At 41.0% G+C, this 14381-nt stretch overlaps 1 pseudogene; it reads right to left on the bottom strand.

Moving 5' to 3' along the window:
* Positions 1-10725: 10725 nt before the first annotated feature.
* Positions 10726-11710, bottom strand: LOC104672129 (annotated as a pseudogene).
* Positions 11711-14381: the final 2671 nt, after the last annotated feature.

Raw genomic sequence — 14381 nt, 5'->3', positions numbered from 1 at the left:
GTAATGCGCGGGTTTGTTACATAGGTATACATGTGCCATGGTTCTTTGCTGCACCTATCAACCTGTCATCTAGGTTTTAAGCCCTGCATGCATTAGATATTTGTCCTGATGCTCTCCCTGCCTTTGCCCCCAACCCTACAACAGGCCCTGGTGTGTGTTGTTCCCCTCCCTGTGTCCATATGTTTTCATTGTTCAGCTCCCACATATGAGTGAGAACATGCAGTGTTTGATTTTCTGTTCCTGTGTTAGTTTGCTGAGGGTGGTGGCTTCCAGCTTCATCCATGTCCTTATCTCATTCTTTTTTATGGCTGCGTAGTATTCCATGGTGTATATGTACCACATTTTCTTTATCCAGTCTATCACTGATGGGCATTTGGGTTGGTTCCACATCTTTGCTATTGCAAATTGTGCTGCGCATGTGTCTTCATAGTAGAATGACATATTCGTTTGGGTATATTAGCAGGATTGCTGGGTCAAATGGTATTTCTGGTTCTAGATCCTTGAGGAATCGTCACACTGTCTTCCACAATGGTTGAACTAATCTACATTCTCACCAACAATGTAACAGCATTCCTATTTCTCCACAGCCTCGCCAGCATCTATTGTTTCCTGACTTTTTAATAATTGCCATTCTGACTGGCGTGAGATGGTATCTCATTGGGTTTTGATTTGCATTTCTCTAATGATCAGTGATGATGAGCTTTTTCTCATGTTTGTTGGCCGCATAAATGTCTTCTTTTCAGAAGGGTCTGTTCATATTCTTTGCCCACTTTTTGGTGGGGTTGTTTATTTTTTTCTTGTAAATTTGTTTAAGTTCATTGTAGATTCTGGATGTGAGACTTTTGTCAAATGGGTAGAAAACGCTAATTATTTTTGTGTATTTTTACAGAATTAGACAAAAAGGGAACCATTTGGTCTCCAAAAAGTGAAAGAGTTTTACCTATTTGTTCACTGATATATACTCAGTGATTATAACAGTGCCTGGCATACAGTGGTTACTAATAAATATGTATTCAATGAAGGCCTATCTTAAAGACATTAGAAGAAAAGGACTCTAAATAATATGACCTACATCCCCTGTGCTATGGGTTGAATTGTGGCCCCTAAAAAGATATGTAGAAGTCCTAACCCCCAGTGCCTCAGAACGTGATCCTATTTGGAGATAGGGTCATTGCAGTACGTAAAGATAACACCATACTGGATTAGCATGGACCCTAATTCAATATAAATTGCATTCCTATAAGACAAGAGGAATTTGAACCCAGAGTCACACAAAAGAGAAGACAGAGGCAGAGACTGGAGTGATGGAGCTACAAGCCAAAGAACGCCAAGGATAGCTGGCAACCACCAGATGATAGGAAAAGTTTTTTTTTTTGAAACGGAGTTTCACTCTTGTTTCCCAGGCTGGAGTGCAATGGAGTGCAATGGCATGATCTTGGCTCACCGCAACCTCTGCCTCCCAGGTTCAAGCGATTCTCCTACCTCAGCCTCCCTAGTAGCTGGGATTACAGGCATGTGCTACCATGCCGTCTAATTTTTGTATTTTTAGTAGAGACGGGGTTATCTCCGTGTTGGTCAGGCTGGTCTCAAACTCCCGACCTCAGGCGATCTGCCCGCCTCGGCCTCCCAAAGTGCTGGGATTACAGGTGTGAGCCACCGTGCCTGGCCGGCTAGAAGTGATTTCTAAGAGAAGTCCTTTGAATGAAAAAGTCCACCTACAGTGGTCTAATGATGAGGATTCCTACTACTGCTTTCACTTTAAGTGTAGTAAAATATTCACTTCCCTTGTTTTCTGATCTTACTTTCCAGTAGCATCTTCATCTCTTTTCTCTCCACAAAACCATAGTATGTAATCACGATAAGATCGCTGCTGTGGCCCTACGTGTGACCTCTTTAGAAACTCAGAACCAAATGGCCATTTATAAACTTTAGGAGTAATTTAGGACAGTATGAGCAACTCCCTTTAGGGTACCATGTTGATAAGTAAAAATTCCATTACATCCCTGGTCCTGGTCATTTTTTTTTTCATCTTAAAGTTACAACTGGCTACTTTCTTTGAAGTTTAGAAGTACATTTTTAATTTTAAAAGTAATGTATGTGTATTATAAAAAAACTAGAAAATTTAGAAAAATATTAGAAAATAGAGAGAAAATCACCCATAATTTAATTATTCATGGTGAATTTTTTCCCATTTTTTTTTCTATTTTTTTATAGAAAACCTCTTCTAGTTCTCTTTTATCTCAAGCAAGTTTTTTGGAGTATTATTGATTTTTTTTTTCTCCGTGACAGGGTCTTGGTCTGTCGTCCAGGCTGGAGTGCAGTGGTGCAGTCTCAGCTCACTGCAACCTCAGCCTCCTGGATTCAAGCAATTCTTGTGCCTCGGTCAACCAAGTAGCTGGGATTACTGGTGTGCACCACCACTCCTGGCTAATTTTTGTATTTTTAGTAGAGACGGGGTCTTGCCATGTTGCCCAGACTGGTCTTGAACTCCTAAGCTCAGGTAATCTGCCCACCTTGGCCTCCCAAAGTGCTGGGATTACAAGTGTGAGCCACCTTGGAGTACTATTGAATCTGTTGGCCTTTCTACAGAAACCCAGATATAATCCGTTTCTATTTGTAATACCTGGCTTTGTTTCAGTGGTGCTATTTTTTCTATGCCCCATCTCCCTCTTCATCCTCAACCCTGAAATTTCTGATACAGGCTGAGAACACTAGAGTCTGGAATAAATGACCATCTTCAGGAGTGCCAGACATTGCTTCTAAGTGAAAAACGTTTCCTTCCATCATACATTTACTTTACTAGATCTCTGAAGAAGCCCAGTGGTAGTTATAATTACTAGGCTGCTAGTAACCAGCAATAACTTTCAGATATTTTTTTCTCCTGTAACATTCTTCCTGTAAGTACTACGCACAGATTACCTAACGTGGCAGTAGATCATAACATTTTAATTTTTAAACTCAGTGACAGAATTGTCAAGTTGCTAATGAACCAAAGTTTTGTGTCAATTTGGCCTGGGATTAAGCTCCAGTTTCTCACACTTACCAGCTGCGTGGTCTTACAGAGGGCACTTTATCTCTCCAAGATATAGTCTGGTTTTTAAAAAATGGAGATAATAATGGGATTCCATCAATCATGGTGCATGTTGTGAGGGTTAAGTGAGATGATGGTACAGAGGTTATGAGCACAGACTCTGGACCCAGTCTACCTGGGTTCATAGTCCCACCCCTGCTACTTACTGGCAGTGTAATCTTGGGCAGGTTTCTAGACCTCCCTGAGTTTCTGGTTGCTATGTTAAATGCGGATAATGACAGTTCCTATTTTGTAAAGTTGCTGTGAGAATTAAGTAAGTTAATGCATGTAATACATGTAAAACACTCACAATAAGGACTAGCTCATGGTAAGTGCTCAGCCGATGCTAGTTGTTGTTTTATTTTATTATTTTTATTGGCATTTATAAAGCCTGGCCCATAGTAAGCTCTTGGCAGATTGTTTGTCGTTATGACTTGTCTGGACTTGTCAATGTCCTCTGTCCTTTTTTTTTTTTATTTGATGGCTACCTTATTAGGATAGATAAATAGGGCCTGGCCTTAAAGTAAACACTGGAAACCTTTGAAATTTGCAAGTTGAGAAGAGTAGTTGTTATCAACAACTCTTCACAAGATCAAATGGATTTTTTCTTTTTGCCACTTACTCTCCATCAGCTAGAAAAAGAAAGGCACACTCTTTCCATTGTCCATGCATATTTCTCCAGGACAGAACCACTTCCTGGAGAAGGAGGACAAGAGCCTGAACACCTGGACTGAAAAAGATACTTAACCTCATTATTTCTACTTCAATAGAAATACAACATTTATCCTTATTTTTTTTTTTTCCTTCTAAGAAAAAGAAGAGCTCAGAATTTTCAGCAATTCCAGTTTGAGAAATTTTTTTCTAAAGAAAACAGAAAATATTTGCTGCTTGACTCTCCATCTTATGCATATAAGATATTTACTATAAAACTATATTACTTGCTGAGGAACACATTTAACTCAGAACCCTGCATGTTGAAAAAACTGGGGACATATGATGATAACAGAAGTAATCATTTTGGGGCAAGTAATTCGGGTGTTCTATTTTTCATTTTTTTGTTGTTGTAGACTTTTTTTTGTTTTTGAGACAGAGTCTCACTCTGTCTGTCACCCAGGCTGGTGTGCAGTGGCACAATTTTGGCTCACTGCAACCTCTGCCTCCTGGATTCAAGTGATTCTCATGCCTCAGCCCCCCCAGGTAGCTGGGACTACAGGTGTGGGCCACCACACTCAGCTAATTTTTCAAAAATATTTTTAGTAGAGATGGGGTTTCACCATGTTGGCCATGCTGGTCTCAAACTCCTGACCTCAGGTGATTCGCCAGCCTCGGCTTCCCAAAGTGCTGGAATTACAGGCGTGAGCCACCGCGCCTGGCCTTTTGCTGAGGTTTGATAAGATATTGGTATTTAACAGAAGGAACAAGAATATGGTAGATGATCATTGTTCATGTCATTCATTTGTATCTATACTGTACATCATGCACTGCATACAAAAATGCCATAACTACAAGTAGCTGATCTGAAGACTGTTAGCCCAGTTAGTACAGAGTAGGTCTTTTTCTCTGAAGTAATGTCAAAAAGGATTTCACTGTATTTCATTTCAGAAATAGAATTTGTGATGGATTAGACAAGTGCTGGACTGGAGCTTTTATTTTTAATAATTTTTATTCAATTTCTACCATATGCCAGCTGCTTTCACAAATGCCATTTTGCCACATAATCTATGAAAACAGAATTAGTTATGCAAATTAATAATATGAAAAGAAGTGTAGGGAACATATTAAGTTTCTACCAGGGGGCATATTACTCCTATATGATTTAAAATAAATGCGTATTTCCTTACATATTATTAAAATTCAGAATTTAGTATTTCAGATTTGTCTACCTCCATGAGACTGGACTTTAACATGTAATCATTGGAGGTAATTTCTTTTTTTTTTTTTTTTTTTTTTTTTTTTTGAGACGGAGTCTCGCTCTGTCGCCCGGGCTGGAGTGCAGTGGCCGGATCTCAGCTCACTGCAAGCTCCGCCTCCCAGGTTTACGCCATTCTCCTGCCTCAGCCTCCCGAGTAGCTGGGACTACAGACGCCCGCCACCTCGCCCGGCTAGTTTTTTTGTATTTTTTAGTAGAGACGGGGTTTCACCGTGTTAGCCAGGATGGTCTCGATCTCCTGACCTCGTGATCCACCCGTCTCGGCCTCCCAAAGTGCTGGGATTACAGGCTTGAGCCACCGCGCCCGGCCCATTGGAGGTAATTTCTTATGGTAATATACATCTAGAAAAATGTGTTCCAAGCACAGGTCGAGCCCCAGTTTTACCACGTACTAACCAAGCCTCAGTGTCCTATTTATCAGACTAGAATAATAATATCTACCATCAGAGTTATTTTCAGGATTATGGTACATAATATATGCAAAAACCAACCTGTAAGGTGATATGCAAGTATTAGGTATCATAAATAATCAAATATTTAAAATATTATCAGCTTGAACTAGCTGCTTGAATCAAATACTTTTTATCTACCCTGGACCTTAGTTACAGATTGAATGTGCACCAAGTGCATTTCACTGAATATGGGGGTTCTCATTCACATTCAATATCTCTTTTTGGGCAAGACTATTAATGAGAAGAACTATGCATATAGATATTTAAGTTAATACTAACATAGGAAATGACACTTGGTAATAATACATAGTAAGAGAAAAAAGAAATAATAAGATATTACAAGGACTTGTTCTAAATCTATTTTGGCTCAGTACTCCCACACCTTAAAAATGTTACTTTTTCCCATTCTTTTTTTTTTTTTTTTTTTTTTTTTTGAGACAGAATTTTTGCTCTTGTTGCCCAGGCTGGAGTGCAATGGCGTGGTCTTGGCTCACCGCAACCTCCACCTCCTGGGTTCAAGTGATTCTGCTGCCTCAGCCTCCTGAGTAGCTGGGACTACAGGCATGCGCCACCAGGCCTGGCTAATTTTGTATTTTTAGTAGAGACGGGGTTTCTCCATGTTGGTCAGGCTGGTCGTGAACTTCTGACCTCAGGTGATCCGCCCACCTTGGCTTCCCAAAGTGCTGGGATTACAGGTGTGAGCCACTGCGCCCGTCCGATTTTTTCTCATTCTTTTCTTCATAATTTGGAAACACCATGCAGGCCATCCCTACACCAGGATGGCATGGCTGAGGGAAGCAGGGAGGGCTATGGAATTCTAGTTACACTCCACTGTCATAAATCAGACATCTGCTATGAGAAGCAGTGAAGCAGACTGGCTCAGCTCATGGAATCAGACTGTGCCTCACTAACCTTGGGCAAATTATCCTGTCCCAGACTTGAATTATTCACCTGTAAAATGGAAATGATGTAGCACCTTCTTCTGAAGGTAAGAATTACATGACAAGTAAAGCGACACTTTTCAAACTTTGATATGTACCCAAATCACCTGGGGATCCCATTAAAATTCAGATTCTGATCCAGTAAGTGTGGGAGGGGCTTGAGAATTGACATATCTACAAGCTGGCATGAAAAACCACCACTGCCACCACCAAAACCCAGTGGGCCTAATACCCCACTTTCCCAGTCTCAGATGTTGGAGAAGGAAGGGTTTTCTCCTGTGTAGGCTACAGGAGAAATCCACAGATGCTCAAGTGGCTTCCAGGCATATTACATGGCTTCCATTTTTTTGAAATATTAAAATATATTTTTCTATTTTTTTTTTTTTGAGACAGGGTCTTGCTCTGTCACCCAGGCTGAAGTGCAGTGGCGCAAACTTGGCTCGCTGCAACCTCCTCCTCCCGGGTTCAAGAGATTCTTGTGCCTTAGTCAACTGAGCAGCTGGGATCACAGGCATGTGCCACCATGCACAGCTAATTTGTGTATTTTTAGTAGATACAGGGTTTTACCATGTTGGCCAGGCTGGTCTTGAACTCCTGACCTTAAGTGATCTGCCTATCTTGGCCTCCCAACATGCTGGGATTACAGGCATGAGCCACCGCACCTGGCCTGATATTTTTCTAATTATATTTGTAAAGAAGAAGCAAGCAATCCACAGTGGTATAAAAAATAATGTAAATATCACCCTCCCAATTTCATTGCTGAGGAAGCAATAACTGAAATATATGTATATATATATATTCAGTTTATAGCTTTCTATTGTTGTATAAGAAATTATCAAAAGTCCACCGACTCAGTTGGGTCCTCTGCTTAGAGTCTCACAGGGCTGAAATCAAGGTGTTAGCCAGGCTCTTATTTGGAGGCTCTGGGGAAGAATCTACCTCCTGCCTCTTTGAGGTTGTTAATTATTTTGTGGTTATAGGCTGAATATTCTTGTTGGCTGGGGTCACTGTCAGCTCTTCAGATCAGATCCTTTCCATGTGGTCCCTTCCATCCCTCCATTTTCAAGTCAGTAAGGCACATTGGGTCCTTTTTGCGCTTTGAATTTCTGATATTCCCTTTTGCTCTGAAGTCTGCTACGAAGGGCTCATGGGTTTAGGTCAGGCTCACCTGATAATCTCCCTTGTGATGAACTCAAAGTCAACTGGTTAGCAATCTTAATTACATTGTAAAATCCATTTTCTAGTAATGTAACATAATTACAAGTATAACAGAGAACAGAGATCATGGGGCCATCTTAGAATTCTGCCTTCCACGTTTAAAATATGAAATTATGCAATACTTATTCTTCTGAAAGCTTTACTTCTCTTCCATGCTGTGCAGATGTTTCTCATTAAATATACATAAAACCTTTTAAATTGCCTTTTTAGTGCTGAATCATATTCTTTTGTAAAGGTCTATCATAACAATCTCTCTACTGATGTCTGTTTAAATTGTTTCCATTTTTAAATTATAAACATTGCTGTCATATCAAGACTGCTGCTCTACCTTGACTAATTATCTCTTTAAGATAAATGCTAGTTGAGGAATTGCTGATCAAAGGGTATACACATTTAAAATATTGGTATACATTTCCAATCTCCCCCCAGAAAAGTTGCATCAACTTACATTCCTGTTAACAGTTTATTAACACTTTGGGAGGCTGAGGCAAGTGGATGACCTGAGGTCAGGAGTTCGAGACCAGCCTGGCCAACATGGTGAAATCCCGTCTCTACTATAAATACAAAAAACATTAGCCAGGCATGGTGGTGGGTGCCTATAGTCCCAGCTACTCTGGAGGCTGAGGCAGGAGAATCACTTGAATCCGGGAGGCAGAGGTTGCAGTGAGCCGAGATCGCACCATTGCACTCTAGCCTGGGCAAAAAGAGCGAAACCCCATCTCAAAAAACAAAACAAAACAAAACAACAACAACAATAACAACAACAACAACAAACCAGTTTTTTAAGAGTGCATGTTTCCCTACATATACTCTTGCCAGCACTGGATTCTAACAATTCTTTTAATCTTCGCTAACATAGAGATGAGGCATATCCTATTCTCTACTTACTATTTCTCGATTATTTATGGGATTTGACATCTTTCTCTGCTTTTGTTATCCACAAATGTTGCTTCATTTGAGAACTGTCGGTCATTTTCTCTGTCAGGGTTCTTAGTTACAAGCAACAAAGCCAACTACAGTTAACCTAGGCAGAAACAGATTTTGCTGGAAGGATATGGGAGAGCTTAGAGAATCAATGAAAAAGTTGGAGAACCAGGCTTGGTAAAGGAGGGCTAGGCAGTGGGAAATGCAGTACATGTACTACTGGTAACAAGACAGGACAGTTAATACGTTGTCATTGGCATCCTGTCTACAACCAACCACTGCTGTTTTGGAACTCTCAACACTACTGTAAATAAATTCTCACTTGCTCCGCTGTCTTTTCATCATTCCTCAAGACTCAGAGTCCCAGGTGGAGGCATGTGACTGACTGAGTCCATGTCAGATGTCTGACGGGGTAGTCAATGGATAAGTGTGGGATTCTCTGGCCCCTTTGGCTTCTGTAGTAGAAAATGTGGTCTTACTTTCTACCAATACTTGCCTGCATTAGATGACCATTCATATGCTGGGTAGCCCACCCTCAAAAAGACAAATATCATTTCTTCATTTTTTCTATTGCAATGTTTTTTTCTTATTTATTAGATATTTTTAATATTGGAGATATTAATACTCTGCAACATGTATTGCATGTATCTTTCCTTTTACGTTTTCTTTTTCAATCTTATTTATATCTTGGATATTTTTGTGGCAAAGAAGTCTTTTAAGAGAAGTGACCCCAACCAGTTCTTTCCTGTAGAATCCAGTAATTCACATAGCATTGTTTCTTAATCAAACAAACCCTGCTGTCCTAGCTACAGTCGATTTAACTGAGGAGTCTGTTTATGGAGAAAGGTGGTTTGTTACAGCAAGATCTTTGCTTTTGCTTTTCTTTGTTTTCTACATATCAAGGTTACAGCATACTGAATGATAGAAAATTCACCCAAGTTCTTTCTTCTGGAAGTTAAAGATGTTAGCCAAACAGAAGAATATGGGTCATTCAAGCTTGAGTTGCAGTCTTGAGTGTTGAGTTATTCCTCTGAAGCTCCTAGAAGCCTGCAGCCCAACACTGGAACACCTAAGACCCTGAGGAGGAGTGTGGTTGATGAGGAATTTCTTATTTGAGCTCACATTCTTTTTTCTTTCTTTTTTTTTTTTTTGAGATGGAGTCTTGCTCTGTTACCCAGGCTGGAATGCAATGGCACAATCTTGGCTCACTGCAACCTCCGCCTCAGGGTTTAAGTGATTCTCCTGCCTCAGCCTCCCAAGTAGCTGGAATTACAGGTGTGAGACACCACTGGCTAGTTTTTGTATTTTTAGTAGAGACAGGATTTTGCCATGTTGGCCAGACTGGTCTCGAACTCTTGACCTCCGGAGATCAGCCTGCCTGGGTCTCCCAAAGTGCTGGGATTGTAGGCGTAAGCCACAGCGCCTGACCTAAAACTAACATTTTACTTTTTTTTTTTTTTAAGCTAGAACAAATGTTTGAATAAATCACCTGCATTAAATAATATTTAAAATATGGTATCTTCAGCACATTATAAATATGAAATGTCCCCTCCCCAAACCCATTTGCTTCAGTGCACAGAGTCTCCCAGGCAAGGTTTTCCATCGCTCAGCCAGTGGAATGGATGGCGGGCGCCAGATGTTACACAAAGCATTTATTTCCCCCAGAAGGCTGAGAGCCAGGAGAATTCATCTCCTGCTGGGACCTCTGCCCCAAGCTTCTGGGGAAATAGTGAATTGGGCTCAACAGGCAAAGTAGCTACCTGATTCACTAATCAGATTCAAAACATGAAAATGCACTGGAGAGTATATCCCTTCCTGTTCTTCTCCATGGTAGAGAGACCTAAAGATAATTAATAAAAACAGCTGTCCCTTCAAACTCACAGGAGGTTTTCAAAAACAAGTATAAGCAAAAAATAAAGAGATAAAAGGAAAGTAAATCAAACCCCCAATACTCCTGAAAGTAAAACAGTCTCATGGTAACTGATGTCTGGAAGAAGCTGAAGCAGAAAAGACTGACAAAGTTCCAAGTGGCCGGCCACAAAAGTGCCTTAAGGAATCCACGACAGTGCTCTCCATTTCCAAAGCTGAGTAGCTATTCCCAGTAAGTTAACATTTTTCTATTAAGAAGAAAACAAAACAAAAATAAAACCCACTCCAGAAAAAGGGTCAAGAGAAGAGCACTGCAGAAAGTCAAGCAGCTGAGCATTGGCAGATCATGAAGAGCCCGGGCTGAAGCTGGCCCAGGTAGATCCTCATCTTGATGCTGTCACTTGTCTTCCTCACCCAGATCTCACTGGCTCTTACAGAACTGATGATCACGCAGCTCAGTTTCTGGTTGTCCTTTGATTCCAGATAGATGGCCTGGCTCTTGTGGTACCATCTTTTGTCATATCACAGTTTGCCATCTTCTATCAGAGCTTCAAACCTCTGGGCTGGGGGATTCCACGGGTGTCACAGGCAGGTGCTCAGGAGAGGATGGAGATGCTGGTCTTTTGGGTGACTTAAGCTTATTTAATGTTCTCAGATCCTCCATAATCTGTTCATCTGTTAACAAATAGTTTAGCTGGTCTGGAGCAGGTTTCCTCCTCTTGTTTGGGATGGGGACGGAATCATTTGATCGCCTCTGCAACTTTCTGGTCATGATAGGTTTCACCTCCATAGAATCTCCAGTCAGTTCATTGTCAGCTTTTCGTTTTCGATCATTTTCTTCTTTTCTTCTAGCTCAGCAATCAGGTTCTCTTTCAGCTCAACCTTCTAGTCTTTAAATTCTTTCACTGCTGCCTTCTTTTCTTTAATGTAATTTTGTTCCGCTTGTTCAGTTTCCAGCTGGAGGAAGAGTTCTGCATTCCGTATCCTCTCTTTGTACCGCTGATCTAGTTTTTTCATTCTTTTCTGATATTCCTGTAAAGTGCCTTCTTGTAGTTGTTGCAACTGCCTCTTGAGAGAAGCCAGTTTGTCCTGATACATCTGTTCCTTCATTTCTACATAGTCTTCTTCATCATGCTTTGCCAGGTCAGTTTCACTAGCATCCTGTGTCTTCCTCCGACTCGCGGCCCGGACAGCTGCGCTGGTCATCCTCAGCGCTCTCCAGCTCTTTGTCCTCCGGGTAGTATTCGGGGTCTGGCGGCACTCCAGCCTGGGCTGGGGCCGGGGCCAGCAGCCCCGCGGCACTCATGTCGTCTCTGACCGCAGTTGAGCGTGGCCCAGGGACACCGCGGTCACCCGCGCTCGGTACTCGCTGTCTGCCTAGCAGCGTCAAACGGAGCCCCCAACTCGAGGAGCGGGAGTCACAGCGAACCCTTCCCGGTCTCCGCCGAGCTCCGCCCCCCCCAACATTTTACTTTTTAATTTATTTTTATTTTTTTGGAGATAGAGTCTCACTCTGTAACCCAGGCTGGAGTGCAGTGGCATGACCTCTGCTCACTGCAACCTCTGCTTCCCGAGTTCAAGTGATTTTCATTCCTCAGCCTCTTGAGTAGCTGGTACTACATGTGCCACCATGTCTGGCTAAGTTTTTGTATTTTTAGTAGAGATGGAGTTTTACTATTTTGGCCAGGCTGGACTCGAACTCTTGAGGTCAGGCAATCCACCCATCTTGACCTCCCAAAGTGCTGGGATTAGAGGTGTGAGCCACTGCGCCGAGCAGATAACTTTTTTTTTTTTTTTGAGAGCGAGTCTCACTCTATTGCCTATGCTGGAGTGCAATGGTGAGATCTCCTGAGCCGACATTCTTATGTAACTTTGTAATAAACCTGCATGATAGAAGTGATTTGTGAGTGTGGCTTTTTCCCCCTAGTGTAGTTAAGAGCTTTCAGCATTATAAACCTCTTACTGCTTAAACAATTTAAAAGAAATCATGTTGTAACATGGGTAATTCTTTCAAGTGTTTGCTATTACAGATATTCCTTGATAGCCAGTTTTAGAATTTGTTAGACATTGCGTTTGTCAAAAAAAGTTCTTCCTTAATGCTTACCCTAACATGCTCTTGCTTAACTAGCTCCCTCTTGTACCAAGGAATCCTATTTTTTGCTAGAGTGACCCACAATCCTTCTTCTTGACCAGACTCCCTTAGATGGGGTTAAAGTTCTTCCTTTTCCAGAAAGACTCAGTATGAGTATTTGCAAAGCTCTGAAGAGATGTAGTTAAACCTCACATATGCCTTAGATCAAGAAGTGGGTATGTTGCCAAAAGAAATTGATTTCCATATAAAGCCAGGAAGACAGGCTGGGCTCATAAAGATAACCAGAACATGTTTCCAAAAGACTCAGTGGGCAAAGAAATCCTTATTTCCAAATCAATACTTTCCAAAGCTCATAGAGAAAAATAAATAATGTTTTCAGGGTAACATGGTTTTCTAAATGTACTACTTACAATTGAGGCCTGTAAGCAGTCCTCGGTAGTGCTTCACGAAATTCCTTTTGTATGTTCTCACCAGCTTTATTCTAAACGCCTAGTGCACAGTAATCCTTTCTTCTCTAGTTTTGTCAAGAGAGACACATGGGTAGAAAATTCCCTCTTTGACATTTTTTTCTGCATTGGAAAGATCCACTTCTCAATAGTGGGTGAACAATTTGAATGGACCATTTTCCCACCCCAACCCAGTGGGTTGATCTCTAAAATACTAAGCTACAATTCCCTGTTGGGCACTCTATTGAAAAAATATGCAGAAAAAAGCCATCCATGTGTACCAAATAGACAAATTGAAAGTATATATCCTCATCTAGGCTAAAATTTGATTGGCCTTTTTAGTAGATTGTTAGTGAAGACAGAGACTCTTGGAGGTGGCATATGTGAATGTAAGTGTGTGTACCTGTGCGTGTGTGTAATATTTTCCATGCTATGCATTAATTTTGACTAATGATTTCTTGGAGTTGCTATAATTCCTTTCTCCTACTCATGGAAAATAATTGGACTCTTTGTTCATTTGACTATTTACTCTCAGAAAATGAGTCAGGGAGGGGTAGAGAAGTAACTCAGAAGGAATTTACAAAAGTGGGCAGAAGAAATTTAATTTTAGCTTTGAAATTTAGCAGAACTCAACCCGCACTGCACGTCACAAGTTAAGAGGAGCGACTCTTGCCCCAGGTACAAGTGTGTTCCCTACAGGGGAAGCCATGTTGGGGATGTAATGAGCTAGAAGAAGTCGCACATAGATGACAACAGGAAACAGCATATTTGATGAGTCTTTGGCTGGACTTTTCTGCAATCAGGTGAAGACAAAATGATTCTCTAAGAACCAAGTATGGTATCACTCAAGCTTTGCTATCTTGTCTTCTTTGCCTGTTTTCAGTACTTATTTTAACGTACATTTCCTATAAAATTGTCCGTCTACATGATTCTAGTTTTAGCATTTTATATTCTCCTACTTGCTTATGCCTCTGCCCCAGCTCAGTCATTCCTTCTAATAGTGCCCTTATTATTCCCTCTTCCCCTGCTTCTTTTCCTACCTTGTTTCTCTCTCTCCACGTCTTTCAAACAGGTCTAATCCTAAGCAAACTTGTGAAATTTCAACCTCTCAGCCCTTTAGACCTGAATTTTCTCCTCTCTTCAATGGTTTCATTTTTCTTTTCTTCCTTCCTTCCTTCCTTTCTCTCTCTCTCTCTTTCTTTCTTTCTTTCTTTCTTTCTTTCTTTCTTTCTTTCTTTCTTTCTTTCTTTCTTTCTTTCTTTCTTTCTTTCTTTCTTTCTTTTTCTTTCTTTCTCTCTCTCTCTTTCTTTCTCTCTCTCTCTTTCTTTCTCTTTCTTTTCTTTCTTTTTCTTTCTTTCTTTCCACTCCTCCTCCTCCTCCTTCCTCCTCCTCCTCCTCCTCCTCCTCCTCCTCCTCTTCCTCTTCCTCTTCTTCTGACA

Source organism: Rhinopithecus roxellana, chromosome 16 (genome assembly GCF_007565055.1).
Source record: "Rhinopithecus roxellana isolate Shanxi Qingling chromosome 16, ASM756505v1, whole genome shotgun sequence".
NCBI classification, from domain to species: domain Eukaryota; kingdom Metazoa; phylum Chordata; class Mammalia; order Primates; family Cercopithecidae; genus Rhinopithecus; species Rhinopithecus roxellana.
Note: the sequence above shows the minus strand (reverse complement) of the source record. Positions and strands in the feature narration are given on the sequence as shown.